This window comes from Dermacentor silvarum, chromosome 10 (assembly GCF_013339745.2).
Source record: "Dermacentor silvarum isolate Dsil-2018 chromosome 10, BIME_Dsil_1.4, whole genome shotgun sequence".
Taxonomy (NCBI): domain Eukaryota; kingdom Metazoa; phylum Arthropoda; class Arachnida; order Ixodida; family Ixodidae; genus Dermacentor; species Dermacentor silvarum.
Window position 1 is genome coordinate 39,230,868 of NC_051163.1, and position 14,353 is coordinate 39,245,220.

Here is a 14,353-nt window from a genome sequence, read left to right on the forward strand (position 1 = left end):
GCCGGTGAGGATTCAGAAGAACGGTTTTCCGATGTATTTAACGCTGACGTGCTGGAACCGCAGAACGGGCAGGAAGCCAAAGCACTAGCAGCTAAAATTTCGCAGCTTCGCTTGCAAAGTGGGCTCTACAATGTAACATTACTCACAGGTCCCTGACACCGCCTCTCCGACTTCTAAGAGCACACGGGTTTTTTCCGAAATCTTCCAAAAGATGCTAGAACTTTTCTGAAGACCCCCCGTGGGGCTGTGGAGGTATGTGCATGTGTAGCCTTAAACTAGCTTAATTTCGTTGAGAAATTCGAAGACAGTTAGAGCACGCTTCCACTTCAAATGCACTTGCTACGTGTTTTGCATCTGCTGTTTGATAATGACAAGAGCATATGTAGGTGGAACGTGGTTGGAGTGGCGGCATGCGTATTTTGCACATTGTATACATCAGAGCATTTGGAGCACCGCCAAATTTTTTTGTTATCTTTTTTATTGGCCGAGTTGTTGAGATGATAAAATAGTTTTGCTGGTGAGAAAGTTCGAGATGTAGTAATTTGCTTACTGTGTGCTTACAGCCCACAACTGAGGGACGTAGTAGAAAGTAGAGCTGTAAGTAAATTGTTATTTTACTTGGGCAGCCAGCTGTGGGGATTCTAGACAATGTGATTCTGGGCACATCCATTATCGTAAAAATCCTTGAGCGTACAAATTCATTGAGGCTGGAACAGAGAGCAATATTCCCATACACTCCAAACGTAATAACTGCGGACAGAAGCTTCACCAGACGTGCGTTTTAATATCAAGGAAAAACACCTAGGGAAACCTATGAAGCTTTCATCATCTACATGAGGGGAGTGACTTGCGTCAGCCCGCCTTCGACCACACTCGTAAAGAAACTGCTCTACCTGAAATCTTAAGTTCTTTTCTCTCAGAAATTGTGTCTGACTTTTGTTTTTTGGGGTGTCATTAATCTTTCTGTTCTTTCTGGAGAGAACTTATTGCGCATGATCATAAAACCACTTTCAATTGGTAGTATCAGCATGTGTTCTGTCATTTGTGTTGTTTGCACTGCTTTGCCTTTTCCTTGTTTCTATGATGCTTACTAAACATTTCATTTGGCCCTTTACAATAAGTGACCTCTGAATTGGAGCACAATATTATTCTATTGTTCATGCAACTCGCGGGACTCCTGGAAGGTAGCCTTGCGCTACAGATTCAAGAATCAGCGAAGAGTTCTCCCTAGGGATGGTTGTGTGGGTGAGAACCACACGAAGTTTGGGTCACGCAGGAAGGGCAGTGAAGAAACAGCCACAGTGGAGCTCCAGTGGCACAAAGTGCAAAAGATCGTGGGGGGCATTCCGCAGTGAAATACAATATGTTGATTTGTTTATCTAGGATGACGTGTAGCAAGCTAATGGTGACCATAGTATTTTCATTTGATAATGCTTTCAACTATTTCTAATTTTCACTGAGTAGAAGCGCTCAGAATTTAATTCTGTCTTTTTAGTGCTCTCTATTTTGAGGTGGTCTCAAAGTATTTTGGATTCGTGATTCAATTTAGGCTGGCCAAATATTTAACAAATCAATTTACCTAGGCAAAACTAAATACCATAAATCAGAAAGACCAATTGCAACAAAATGCAAGGATACAGTTGAAACGAGGCCTTTGGGATACTAATAAAGTTATTTGGTGCTCGACCACAGTCCTTTGTGGGTTTGCTGCCTGTCTAGCAGGTGGGAACAAGGCCATATGTTAATCCACCTAATTAGCTATTTTCATGGTTGACGAAATCCTACGTAGTTGTGTGTTGGTGTAAATGTATCACATAAAAAGGATTGTAAATGAGGCCGTTAACTTTTGACAATACCTCTTGAACATTACTGAAATATTTCCTTGCATAGTGCAGGTGTATTTATGCTGCAATCAGCTATATTGGTGTTTCTTCCCTCAGGATGTTGCTATCTCTACAATAGCCGGAGAAGACGAAACAAGTTTTGCAATGCACACGGACTGGCTCAGTTGTGAATATCACAAATGCTCCCCTAACGAGGATCAAATCAATGAAAGGATGGCCTTGATAAATAATATTCATGAGGCGAAGAGGAAGTACCCATACATGATGAGCTTTGAGAGGGTAAGTACTTTTGCTACTATGTATGAAACAGCATTACATTAACTTAGCCTGCATGGTTGTGGAGGCGGCTGCATTCAAAAAGAACTAGAGCTTTTGTAAATGGTTTAAAAACTAATTTTAATGCACACACATGTTCTAGTGTACTAAAAAAAGACTACTGCTCTCTACATATTTATCTGATGAAAAAGTTAGTGCTCTAATGTATTCGGGCAGAAGACTCATTAGCTATGTCACCAAGGCTGTCCTTGCGCCACAGACGCTTGGCCATCAAAAGGTACACCACAAAGCAATGAAAGTCGTTCGACGCTTGTATGAAGACACTGGCATTTGTGATGAATACTGACTGAACTACATTGTGTGTGTGTGTGCATAGTGCTTATGTGTGAAAAATACTAGCGAACTGTGTTCAAGAGATCACTTTTGAACTTACCGAGAGCAAGACTTTCTTTTTTATTATTGCGATAGCAATTACATGGACACACCAAAGCGGATTTCTGCCGTCGCCGTGAGGTTCCGTATGACGTCAACGGTGATGAAATCGCCGTATGCTGTATGTGTGACTGAAAGGACGCGAGGGACGCGCACTTTCATGGCGAGCGAACACATGGCGGAAGACAAACGCGCTTCTGCGCTGTGCTCCATGAAGGGCTGCAGAATTAAGCATCTCTTTTCTCCTTTACAATCACCATATATATATAGAGCAAATACGACTTCTTCCATGGCGTGAAAGGCCGGGGGTGGGGGAAAGGAGGGAGGGGAGGCGACGTTTAGCTGCCGCACCAAATCCCTATTTATGTAAAAACGTTGGGAGACAGAAGGTGGGTAAAGACTTCCGGCGCTGCTCGACGAGTGTCCTGTTCAGATCTCATCGAAAACCTCCGAGCCACCCGCAGAGGCACCGGCAACAGTCACCAACGCCGGGCACGTTCGGTGCGAACGCGGGCACGTCGACGGCGTCGACAACAGTACTGCGCGTTGCTGATGCTGCTGCATGTCCAAATTTATACAGCTGATAAAACTACTATGCTTACTCCATATAGCTCTCTACTAATTTGCTATCGCAATTGATGCTTCGCCTTTCGGGTGAAACTGCGACAATTTTTAAAACTTTTCTGTGTTAAGCGAAAAAGGGTAGTGGTGGCTAAGACATGGGGACAACTCGATTCATTTTTATTTCAATAAAAAAAGAGTAAACAATGAGCACCATAACTTGGTTTTCTTTTCTGTGTGACTAGAAATTTTCAGTTTCTCATACACCTTCAGAAGAAAATGCCATTTCTATTTCGTGAGGTCAGAGTGCTCACTTGGATTGTTTACATCTGTCGTTTGCCAAATCTTCAATGTAAATTGTGTGCTTGTAGATAACATGATGGTAAAAATAACTGCTATGTATTTGCTTGGTTCTTGTAGTGCACTTCGGACACATCTTTTTTTGCCATTTTGCAGTGACTTTGCAAGACTGACTAAGATTGACCCATCACCTTGTATTGCAAAAGGGATCAACAAAATTGTGAAAATGGCAGAAATGAAACACATCCCTTGCGAAGCAAGTGTAATGGCATCACTTCAAAAGGCTCGTGAGATGTCACCGGAGAGGCTGCGAACACGACGTGAGTACTGTTACAAAGGCTTCATCGGCAGCTTTTAGACCTACACTCCGTGACATTATTTTTGCAGGGTTTCGTCTCATAGGCATAACATTAGAGTACATCTGTGTTCAATTATTTGGTTCTTTTAAGACAGTTCTTCAAGTTTTCAACTCATATCTTCTCTAAAACTTAAATTCTTTAATGGTAAGTTGTTTGATCTGTGGAATGGAAATAAACTGGCGTAGTGTTGCACAGTTACATGCGTAGATCAAGAATATTCTGTGCCATGGCAGGCACAGAATATTCTTGACGGGAAAGGTCTTCAAGGTGCAGTCGACATAAATAAGGGCATGTTACCCTAGCACCAGTGTTCATTTGCTTTTAGTGACAGAAAATCACAGCGTTAATAGTTTTCAAAACCAACCTTTGTCACAGATTTAGGGAACTTTAGGAAGATACTAAACAAGTGCATTAAAGTGTTCGCTATAAACCTTTCGCTTTGGTGCATCCTAACAGTTGCAGCACTTCGGATTCTGTCTTTCAATGTCAAAGAACTTAATGGTCTGTCATCTTTGTGCAAGAGCAGATAAGTTTCTTGCGAGTTTGTTCTGCTACAATGAATGTTTAGTACCCATGAGCTTAGCTCAAAATTCATCATAAACGCACTGTGCTTTACTGTGATAGTTCTGCGTCAAACACGGCAAGCTTAATTTATATCGGAACAGATATCTGGGCCCATTAAAAAAGGAATAAACGACTTTTAAATGGCCGACCTGAATTCCTGTGAAGATAAGTTCTCAGTCTGCGTAGTCAGGTCCACATGATCTCTGAAAAAACTAGATTTTTCTAGGACATAACTGCAGCACAAGACCTCGCAAACAATTTCTTGCAACATGGCAGGCTAAATATAAACGCTGCATCGTGCATGCATGCACACAATGCAAAACGAAAGACGTGTCCCAATGGTGAACTTAGGGCCGACATACACTCTAAGGTGCATCTTATCTTGAGGCAGAAAAAGGTCTTATTTTGATCTGTACAAGAAAACTGAAGCTTTGCTCACGAAGGTATTGCATCTTTTCCTCGTATGATGCGCTTCCAGGAGTTTACGTGTGATCTTTGCTTTCATCTAGAATGTTAGCACTGTCAAAGTGCAGCGCACCATTTTTGCAACGCCTGCAGTACACACGCGAGTGCATATCTTAGTTATAAAGGTAAACTTCTACAGAAGTCTGTCAGGCTTATTAAAAAAATTGTCAGTAAAGGACGACTCTCCAGCCAAGATTTGATTTAATTTAAAACTGACGCTCGGAAAGACCACACATATCGTTCTTGAGCAGTCTTGTGTTGTGCTTTCCACCTTTCCTGGTCTAGGTCTCTGTTTTCGTGCTTGCCGGTGGCTTTGAAGGTCGTGCAGTTATACGCTTGGAAGTGCTCCCGTGGATTTGTTCAGGTTTCCTTGCATGGCTTGCATATACCACGATTCTAGGTAGAGCCTCCTCATGTGGTTAGCTTTAGTGCCAATGACACTGGTGCCGTCAAAGTTGATGCGATGGTCATGCTTCTCACAATGTTCTGCGAGGGCGTTGCGCTCTGCATTGAAACTGCCTACATCATTTTTGTGCAGCTGAATTCTTTCTGGGAAGTTCGTCTCACCGATGTAGGAGGTGTAGCACTCAGGCACAAGGCACCTGGTAAACTAATCATGGGAACTTCTTTTGGAGGCCGATCTTATATTCGTGGTATGAGCGGCTGAAGCGTTGATGTGGGTTTTTGCACAACATGGATACCCTCCTTTCCCAGCACTCATGCTAGCTGTTTGCTTATACCATAAATGTACGTGACGGAGATCCGAAGGGATGGCTGATGGAAGGCAGTATTACTGACGGTTCGTGTAGGAAAGTGTTTGAGGGGTGTGTGGGCGCCCAGGTCAAGTTGTTGCAACACGTGGTGAATGAAGCTTCTTTTGTAGCCATTGTTCAAGAGGTCCATGATAATCGCTTTCTCCTATATTTTTCTCTCCTCTCTTGAACTGCATATGGTCTTTTCAGTTGCGTTGCGACTACCAATGTATTGTGGATATGGAGTGGTTTGAGCCAAACTGCAGGTATCTGCCGGTGTGTGTGTAGGCTTTCGATATACACAAAAACTCGAACAGTTTCCACGAGTTTCACTAGCACATCAAGGGAAAAGGGTGTGTTTTTTACGTCATGTCATTTGCTGAACCCACCGTGACCAGCCAGTGCTAACATGTCAGCCTATAGTCCTTAGAGAAGTAAAACTTCCACTTGCGGTTTTGTCTGTTGGCTACCTTACTTAATTCGTGTTATTTTTTTTAATGATAGCAATTCCTTCCACAAGCATAGCTCGAAGCATTACCATTACACGATAATTACTGGTTAAACTTTTAACGCGAACAAGAACGCTGAGATTTGGATTCTTAGTGACTTTTGAAAAAATCAATATTTCATTCGTCAATAATTCACCGAAAAAAAATAAACATGCTTGACAACAACTACAGGAAAAGTTTGTAGAATAAAAAATGACCAAAGGTCCTACTCCCTAAATATATGGTTGTTATTCGAGGACTGCTGCTGTCTGGTAAGGGACGTCATAAAACCTTGCCATATGGTGCGCCTGTGATAGTTCCAAAAACTGGACTGAGATTTCATTCTACAGCTAGTGCTTGAGGGGAACACTTGCCAACTGGTGGTGCGCTTGGTTAAATCAAATAAATCACGTTGGACCTGAAGCTGCCATGACTTCTCTGGGCAAGAGAATCCACTGTATAATTTGCATTTGTTTGCGTTTTTACTGATGTTTTTAAGCAGTGTTTCTTTTCAGGAAATTTTTACTTTTCTTAAGCAATTGTTGGTTATTATCTTGCGTATTTGCTACCTAGCAACATATGGCACATAAACATGGTAGATAAATACCATATACGGACAATGGCTGCACTATTGTATAGGTGGCTCTCCCAATTTTGGGAGCCAATAATATAAAAACAATCTTCAGAATCATATTTCAAACAAAGTAGTGAAGAAATACGTAAAGCAAGTACTCTAAAAGCATAAAGGTGTTCCCCGGGGAGCTGCCAGCTACTATTATGAATGCACAGCATGTTGCGTCTTCAGACTTTATACGCCTAACATTACTGGCATTTCCAATGTCAATGGACTGAAGAGATTATTTTATTTACAAGGGGGATGACGACCAGGGCCTGAGCAAGCATAACATTACTGGAATTTTGAATGCCAATGGGCTGGAGAGAGACTTCATTTACAAGTGTGGTGATGAGCAGGGCCCGAGCAACCACGAAGTAATAGCGACAAAGAACCTGAAATATGTCTTGGAACTAGGTGCCAGAAATAACATGAAATTGTATAGGACAATAGTTCACCAAGAATTTATAGTTTAAGGACCAAATTTTTGCATGCATTTTTCTTCTTCTAAATGATGCACTGGACATTAATATTCATGATCACCCAGTATTATTGGCCTACGAACGCTGAAGAATTTATAATTGAATTTATTCCATGATGTTTGTTTTGATTTCATCCTAACGATGCATGTGATGTGTAGTTGGTGTTTAGGTCACACAAGACAGCAAGAAAGCTGCAATATAACTGCTGATACGTCATTTGTGGTCTATAGCTCTTGAAACGTGTTTAAGCGTTGTAGTGAACTGAAACTATATCAGTGATTATATGGTCGTTTTTTCATGTCTTGCGTGACCTCAACTGCATGTCACAGCCCTCGTTGGATTGATGAAACTGAAATTGGAACATGAGAAAATAAATTCAAATAATAATTATTTGGCAATGCGAATACCATATGGCCAATCATTTATTATGTCTACCGCATCATTTAAAAGAAGAAAACATGCGACTAAAATAAGGTGTCTACTCCTTTAAAAATGGAACTGAAGATGCCACTTTCAAGTAAGGGCCAATCACCTTCCTAAATTGCAAAAAGTATTTATTTATTCAATATATATATGCCAGATAGTTTCCAGTGTTGTCCTCAGTGTTATCACATGAAGGATTATGGATGCAATTTTTGCTTCTGCCTTGTAATGCACTCACTTTTTTGTGAAAGTGCAATTTAAAATGGCATGCACAAAACAGCTTGGAAGAGAAGTGCGCTGTTTTAGTTCTCAGCAATGTTTAAATTAAGCAAATTCTGTGCAAATTTTGGCCTCAGCAAATCCTGTGGAACATATTTATTTTAAAATAAAGCCTCCATCTCAAGAAGTCTGGACACTGCCGAGCGTGGTCCCAAAATTGGCGTCGGGCATAAACCAAAATTGGGTCCATAAATGTCAACTAGCCATTTGTATTGTTAACATTGTTTTTTTTACATTGAAATCGTGTATAACCTGCATATAGCTTTATAAAGGGTGAATAAGTAGGAAGAGGTGACAATATACTATTCATGGTCTGTTGGTGATGATGCAATATTTTTCTTGCCACTACAGGACCCGAGCGTTCCTGCAACCTCTTGCATCGTATTTTCTGGAGAAGACGTTGAAGAGGCTAACCTCCACATCAAGGTGGACCGCGAGATGTTTGCAGTGAAAAATGGGGAGGAGGGGCTGGCGGCTGTTTTATCTGCTTACTGGCTCTTCAATATCCAGTACGACCGCAAGCTGTTCAACACTCTTCTCGTGTTGGAGCGCCTTTTCCTTGGGCTCACATTGAGTACCCCTAGAGTAGTGGCTACAAAGTTCTTGAACAATGTTGCCAAATGTGTGCCATGTTTAATGTGCTGAAGCTGTGCACTGTTACCTCATCATGAGTTTAGCTGTAATTTTCAGATGCAAGTTTTGTTTTCTCTAACCATTTCTGCAATACATATGAAGGAAGCCAACAGTCACCGATAACAAGGCAAGCTTATGGCAACGCTATTCGTTTTTTTTTATTTGCAGTGTTAGTAGTTGGAAATTATTAGTGTAATTATTTTCAGATGTGGTTAGTTAGGATCCCACTGGCAGCATGTGGTTTTCTGCTTTCTGATCATTTACCTGTCAGCCATAAAATGATTACACTAACAATTTTCTATTGTCAGCACCACAAATTGTTAAAACTTAGAAGCATTCTCCATGTGGGGCGTTCCTTGGTCTCGGTCACTGTTGGCATTTTTCATATGCATTACAGAAAGGGTTAAACTATTCAACACTTTCTTATCTAAATATTACAGGTAAACTGTCTTTTGTATTACATCATTAGCTCTTTTTAACTTTCAATAACTAAGCAAGATTCTAGTCGTAAAAAAATAAAAGCTCTAGAAGGTTGATACGTACTTCTCGCTTATTACGTAGTTACGAAAGCTGATCTCATATACTGTTGTGGTAGGTCAGCGGAGTATACACGATGCTGCGGATCATTTCCCATATGCAAAGTTAGCAACTGTTCTTTTTGAAGTTGAATGCTGTATTAAAATAGGTCAGGTGATATGTATTTGTGTTCTGACGTAACTGACGTAACTTTGGTAACTGACGTTCTTAATAAATTTACTTTGATACCAAAACTATTCCGCAATCTTATGTGTACAAAAACCCACCTGTGCCACGCATTTCTCAAATGAGCAAGAGATGACCAAGTGCTGTATATAGTGTATATTCTCCGCCTTTGTTGCAAGGGAAATATGACTGTTACAGTTCAACAATCGTATATTTCCTTGGAAACGAATGGTCTCTATGCATTGTTTTCTTGAATCAATTTTTTGTTTGCATGGCATGCATGTCTGGATGGAGACCAAGCGTCCATCTCCTGGGTATGCATGTGTGCAGGTACGCAGGAGTCTTGGATTGATGCTGTGCATTTTGGTCCACAAATAGGTATAGCTATACAACATTTATGAAATGCGTGACAAGTGTCATTCATGGATGGGAAAGATGCATATTGTCCCACTACATATATATATATATATATATATATATATATATATATACACATTGTTTTGTCCAAATATCAGTTGCTAGCAAGCGGCCTGTCACGCGGCATTGTCTGCGGAGTAGAGCATTCTACCTTTGTGGACACATTTGCGGTCGTACATCAATCCTCGGCTTTTGCTTCTCGGGTGAATCAATGTAGAGCACCCTTCCAGCACCCATTTTATAGGGTGTTATGGTGAAATAGCACCCTTTAGTAAGGGTGCGACCACTACACCCTTTAAAATTTTATGCTGTGCACCCTTCCTTAAGGGTGCTGGCCTCTGCACCCTTTTCTAGCACCCTTTTTTAAGCACCCAATAGGTGGCAAAGGGTGTTCGTCTGGGGACAAGCTGATTTACACCCTTATGGGTGAGAAATTGTTTAGTGTGTATGACAGACATTGTAGTTAAAGGCTGCAGGCCCTGACATCGCGAACCTACGATATATTACTGGTCTCTAAAATTGATTTGTACGCCTTTTGTGCATTTCGCCTGTGTCGGAATGCGGTCGCCTGAATCGGCAAGAACAAACTCTTGACCTGGAGCGAGGCATCATCGTGTTTTATCAGCTGAGGAGAAGCTGAAAAGAAGCGATGCACGCCGATACGATGTCAAAGTGTTGATAGGCAGGGAAGCTTGCAGGTGTAGATGTTTCGTAGTGAAGGTTTCTGTCATAATATCTAAGTATTCATAATCATGGCTTCTTTCTGCATTTTTAAGGCTACTTTAATAGCTCTCCGTGTCCTCGACAGTGATTATATGCGAAGGTATAGCGCACGTTTCGTCGTCGGTTGGCGCTTGACAACGTCTTCGACCAGCCCGTTAGACGGTACGGGCTGGCGAGGTAGCTGATAATGAGCCTATGCGTGGCATTAAAACCGAACCCACAGCAGCGAGCAGCGCGATCACATACCATACCGATGAAGTACGGGTGATGGGCCCTTTACCTTGATGCCATACGAACTATATATTATGGAACTTTTGTTTTTAATTCTTTAATTTATATCGAAATAAAGACCTTTAGTAGCTTTGTATTAGGGTGGTGGTGATTATACAGGCGGAGTTAACCTTTCAGAACTGGCTGCCAATTTATCCGACTGAGCGTCTCTGTCTGCGCCAAATACGTCGCCATGTGTCCAGCGGTCCGGTCGCTCGCAGAAATGTGAGCAATATGCGTAACACTTCCACGCCAATTATTTAGACGGCGGTGCGGGGAACTGGCGAGTGCGGTTGAATTGTCGGTGCTGTAGCAGACGCCCGGAAAAGGAAGCTTTCGAATAGCGGTGTGAAGTGATTTGCAGTAAGATTATCGCCTCTGCTACATATGCATGGTGTGCGATCACGCAATCATATCACCGCACTTCTTTCGTTTCTTGTCGTTTATTCCGAGCTTTGTTTCCTCCTCGCTCTCATTCGACACCTTAAGTTAAATGCGCTTCCACTTCGGTTGCACCCTTATCTCAGCGTAAGAACTTTTTCGCTAAGAAATTGCGTTAGAACAGCGCAGCTTAGTGAATTCCGCCCCCAGTTCTTATTGGTTTTTCGGCCTTGACATCACAAAGACCTTGTGCTGTGTGTCTGGAACGAAAACTTTGTCGACTACTGTTTATCTGGCCTCCTGTAGCCGTAAGAATAGTAGACATATCACGGCAGTAGTAAAATGTTCTCCATAAAGCTGCCTCTCAGCAATATTCACTAAAATGTATTCGTCTTTTTTTCTCTGGTATCACATTGACTAAAAGTGTCTCGTGGAATTGGTGCTCACAGTTCATGCTCATGAGCATTTGTGGCCCCCTCTACCTCTTCACGCGTAGATGGCCTTATATACAGGGTGTTTTTTTTAGCTGCACCAAATTTTTAAAATTAGAAAGATACATATCTCGGTCACGTTATGTTTACCGTTTGAGTATACGGATTGGCGGCCTCTGGATACAGAGCAATTTCCTCACTTACATGCTTAATTAGCGAAGTTACGCTAATTAACTTTCTAATTATCAACAATAGGTGACTACAGCAAATTAGCACTTTGCGGCCCGTCCTCGACGCTACCTATCCCAACGATCAAATTTTGAATAGCGGAGTTCATGCGGGAGCTACGCGACCAATTATTTCCCCTTGGCACGCTGCTTGAAACCGAAACTGGCCGCAAAAAGAGCGTCTGTGTCGTCGATGTAGCCGCCCCCCTGCTTTCGTCACGTCTCCGAGGTAAGCGCCGGTCAGGCCTGCGAGAAGCTTGCGTTATCTCCTTGCTATCTGCGGCGTTCGCAGTCGACGCTACAGACTGATATGACGCCGTGCCTGTAGTATGTAAAATCCCAAGGAGCGGTGTTGGCGCTACAGTGCAACGTGGCGCCCGGCGGAATGACGAAGTAAATTTGGCGGCCCGCCTTGGAGACACACCTGGCTAGCAAGAAAATTTGTGCGGAATGGTGTAACGGACTGTTGCTCTTGAGCCGCATTTCGCTTCGTACAGCGAGGCCGCGTTCACATGTTTACAGAAGGGCGAAGTACCAGGGTCATTCCACGCCAACTGTCCTAACTGTGGCGCTCGAGCAGTACCCATTTCTCTCAAAAACTGCAAAAATATACTTGCACGGTTCTTTCCCAAAATATTTTGAGCGGACTTTTTTTTTCAGCCCGTGTGGCCTATTTGAATATCACGAAACAGTGGGAAACCACGTGGGAAACAAAAATTTCACGAAAAGTGACTGTGTCACGCATTCTTTTCAAATTTGCGTTTTCACCTTGTCTGGACATTGCGCTTTGATTATGAAACAGTCACAAAATGCTATTGTGTTTACCCATTGTAACCAAAACATTGCAATGGCGAGACTCGCACTAAAAAAGTGTTTTCTCGATTAAAACGTTAATTATACTTTATTAAATTTGCATCGCAACGTAGTTATGCTTCTCAAATATATGCGCTATTCTGCCTATTTATTTATGGACCACCTTAGTGTGTTACAGACGTTTAAACATTTTCCAAAATAGCATTTGTGCCAAATTTAGCCTTTATTTAGACCTCGTGCGCTGCACACAAAGGAAAAATATTTTAGGAGATAGTTTCGTAGGACTTTTACGAAAACTTACTATCACCCCGAATATTTTCCGCCTGTCCGCTGCGCACAAAATCTAAAATAAAGCCGTAGTCACGGAAGAAAACCTGGAATTAATTTCGTAGGACTTTTCCAAAAACGTACTAACTCCAGGTGTTCTTTCGTGACCACTTTTTGTGAAATATTTCCCCAAAACGGTACAAATTGCGCATTTTTACCTCTGTGTTAGGGGATAAAGAAGCCTTAACACCTAGGCTTAAGGTATTCGGGAAAATTCTATCATGAAAGCACAATATTCAGACGACACAAGAACGCAAAGTGAAAGAATGGGCGAAATGGTCGATTTCCGGCAAATTTGTTTCGCGCCTGGTTTTCTACCGTTCTGTGAAATTCAAATGGCCTTCACGGGCGAAAAAAAACATTTTTCCGCTCAATATATTTTGAGAAAATACGGTGCAAGTAATGATTTCGTAATTTTGGAGAGAAATAAATTGGTCGAGTGCCACGGTTGTGTGGCAGTTGGCATGGAATGGCCCACCACACTTTCAGATGCAGCGGAAATTCTGTACCCGCACGAAATTGATGTCAGGTCTGATGGCACTATAGATTGCAGTGATACTCTACATTAAACAATCGCACAAAATACAGAAGCATCAGTGCTGCGACACAAGTAAAGGGCTCTCCGTGACCTCCATGGGGTCAGTTATTGCTGAGAGGGGCAGAGCTTTGGTGTGATAAGACTGTAGTAATGACAAAGCACATGAAAATTAGTAAATTAGGGGCTTTAACTAATGCGTGATTTTTTAAACCGATGCGACTAAGCTAACCCTAATATTTCGTGACTTCATTCTGTCTGCGTTTACACTGCTCATCATTGTCCAGCGAAAATATTTAGGTGCAATATCCCATAGCACGAGAAAAGTAAGATGAATATTGACACGTGCAACAGGTTAGTGCCTTTTACGGTGACCGTTTTGACCTGTTAACAAGTCGCGTTTGCGTGTATCCAATCTTTGTCCAATCAGGTTGCGTGCGCGAAGAGAATAGCGGTGTACATTCTAAAACCTACACGAGCGGAAGCAATAACGCAAGAACGTTCAACGACTTATGCATGAATTGTCCAAGCGTCTCAGCCACACATATTTTGACACTCGACGGCTGTGTTCGCCGCTGTCGTGCTTTGCGAGTTGTGGGCACAAGCTCGCTTAATAAAAAAAGTTAACTTCTTAGGCCACGTATTTCAAAATGTAATATTCTTCACCACCTTAGCAATGTAACATCTACAGATGGCATTCGGCGAAAGGCACTGTTGCAGGTGTCGGAACTTTCTGGAGCGTTGTCGCTGATTTTTCAATCAGATTGCGCGCGCGAAGGGAATAGTGGTGTACACTAGAACGTGCGTTTCCGCCAGAAAAGACCCTGTAGTGTGCGATGCATAAATGGCCGACACGTCTGACCAGCAGATTTCCACAATCGATGACGCCTTATTCGCGGTCACGTTGTCGTCACGGTGAATAAGTTGAGCAGCCTCATTTGAGAAGCTTGTGTCTTGGTTATTTGAAGTATTTGGCCTGTCAATCACACGCCGCAGAAACAGCGGCTTATCGTACGCTGTATGTCAGCCGTTTTGATTGAAAATGTAATTGTAAGG

The 14,353-nt window shown here is 42.2% G+C and overlaps 1 long non-coding RNA gene across 1 annotated transcript; it reads left to right on the forward strand.

Annotated features, from left to right (window-relative positions):
* Positions 1-1,991: 1,991 nt before the first annotated feature.
* On the forward strand, positions 1,992-9,178 carry LOC119465763 (uncharacterized). The gene is made up of 3 exons (XR_005194905.2): positions 1,992-2,123; positions 3,570-3,733; positions 8,190-9,178. It is a non-coding gene; the product is annotated as an uncharacterized LOC119465763 (long non-coding RNA).
* The last annotated feature ends 5,175 nt before the right edge of the window (positions 9,179-14,353 follow it).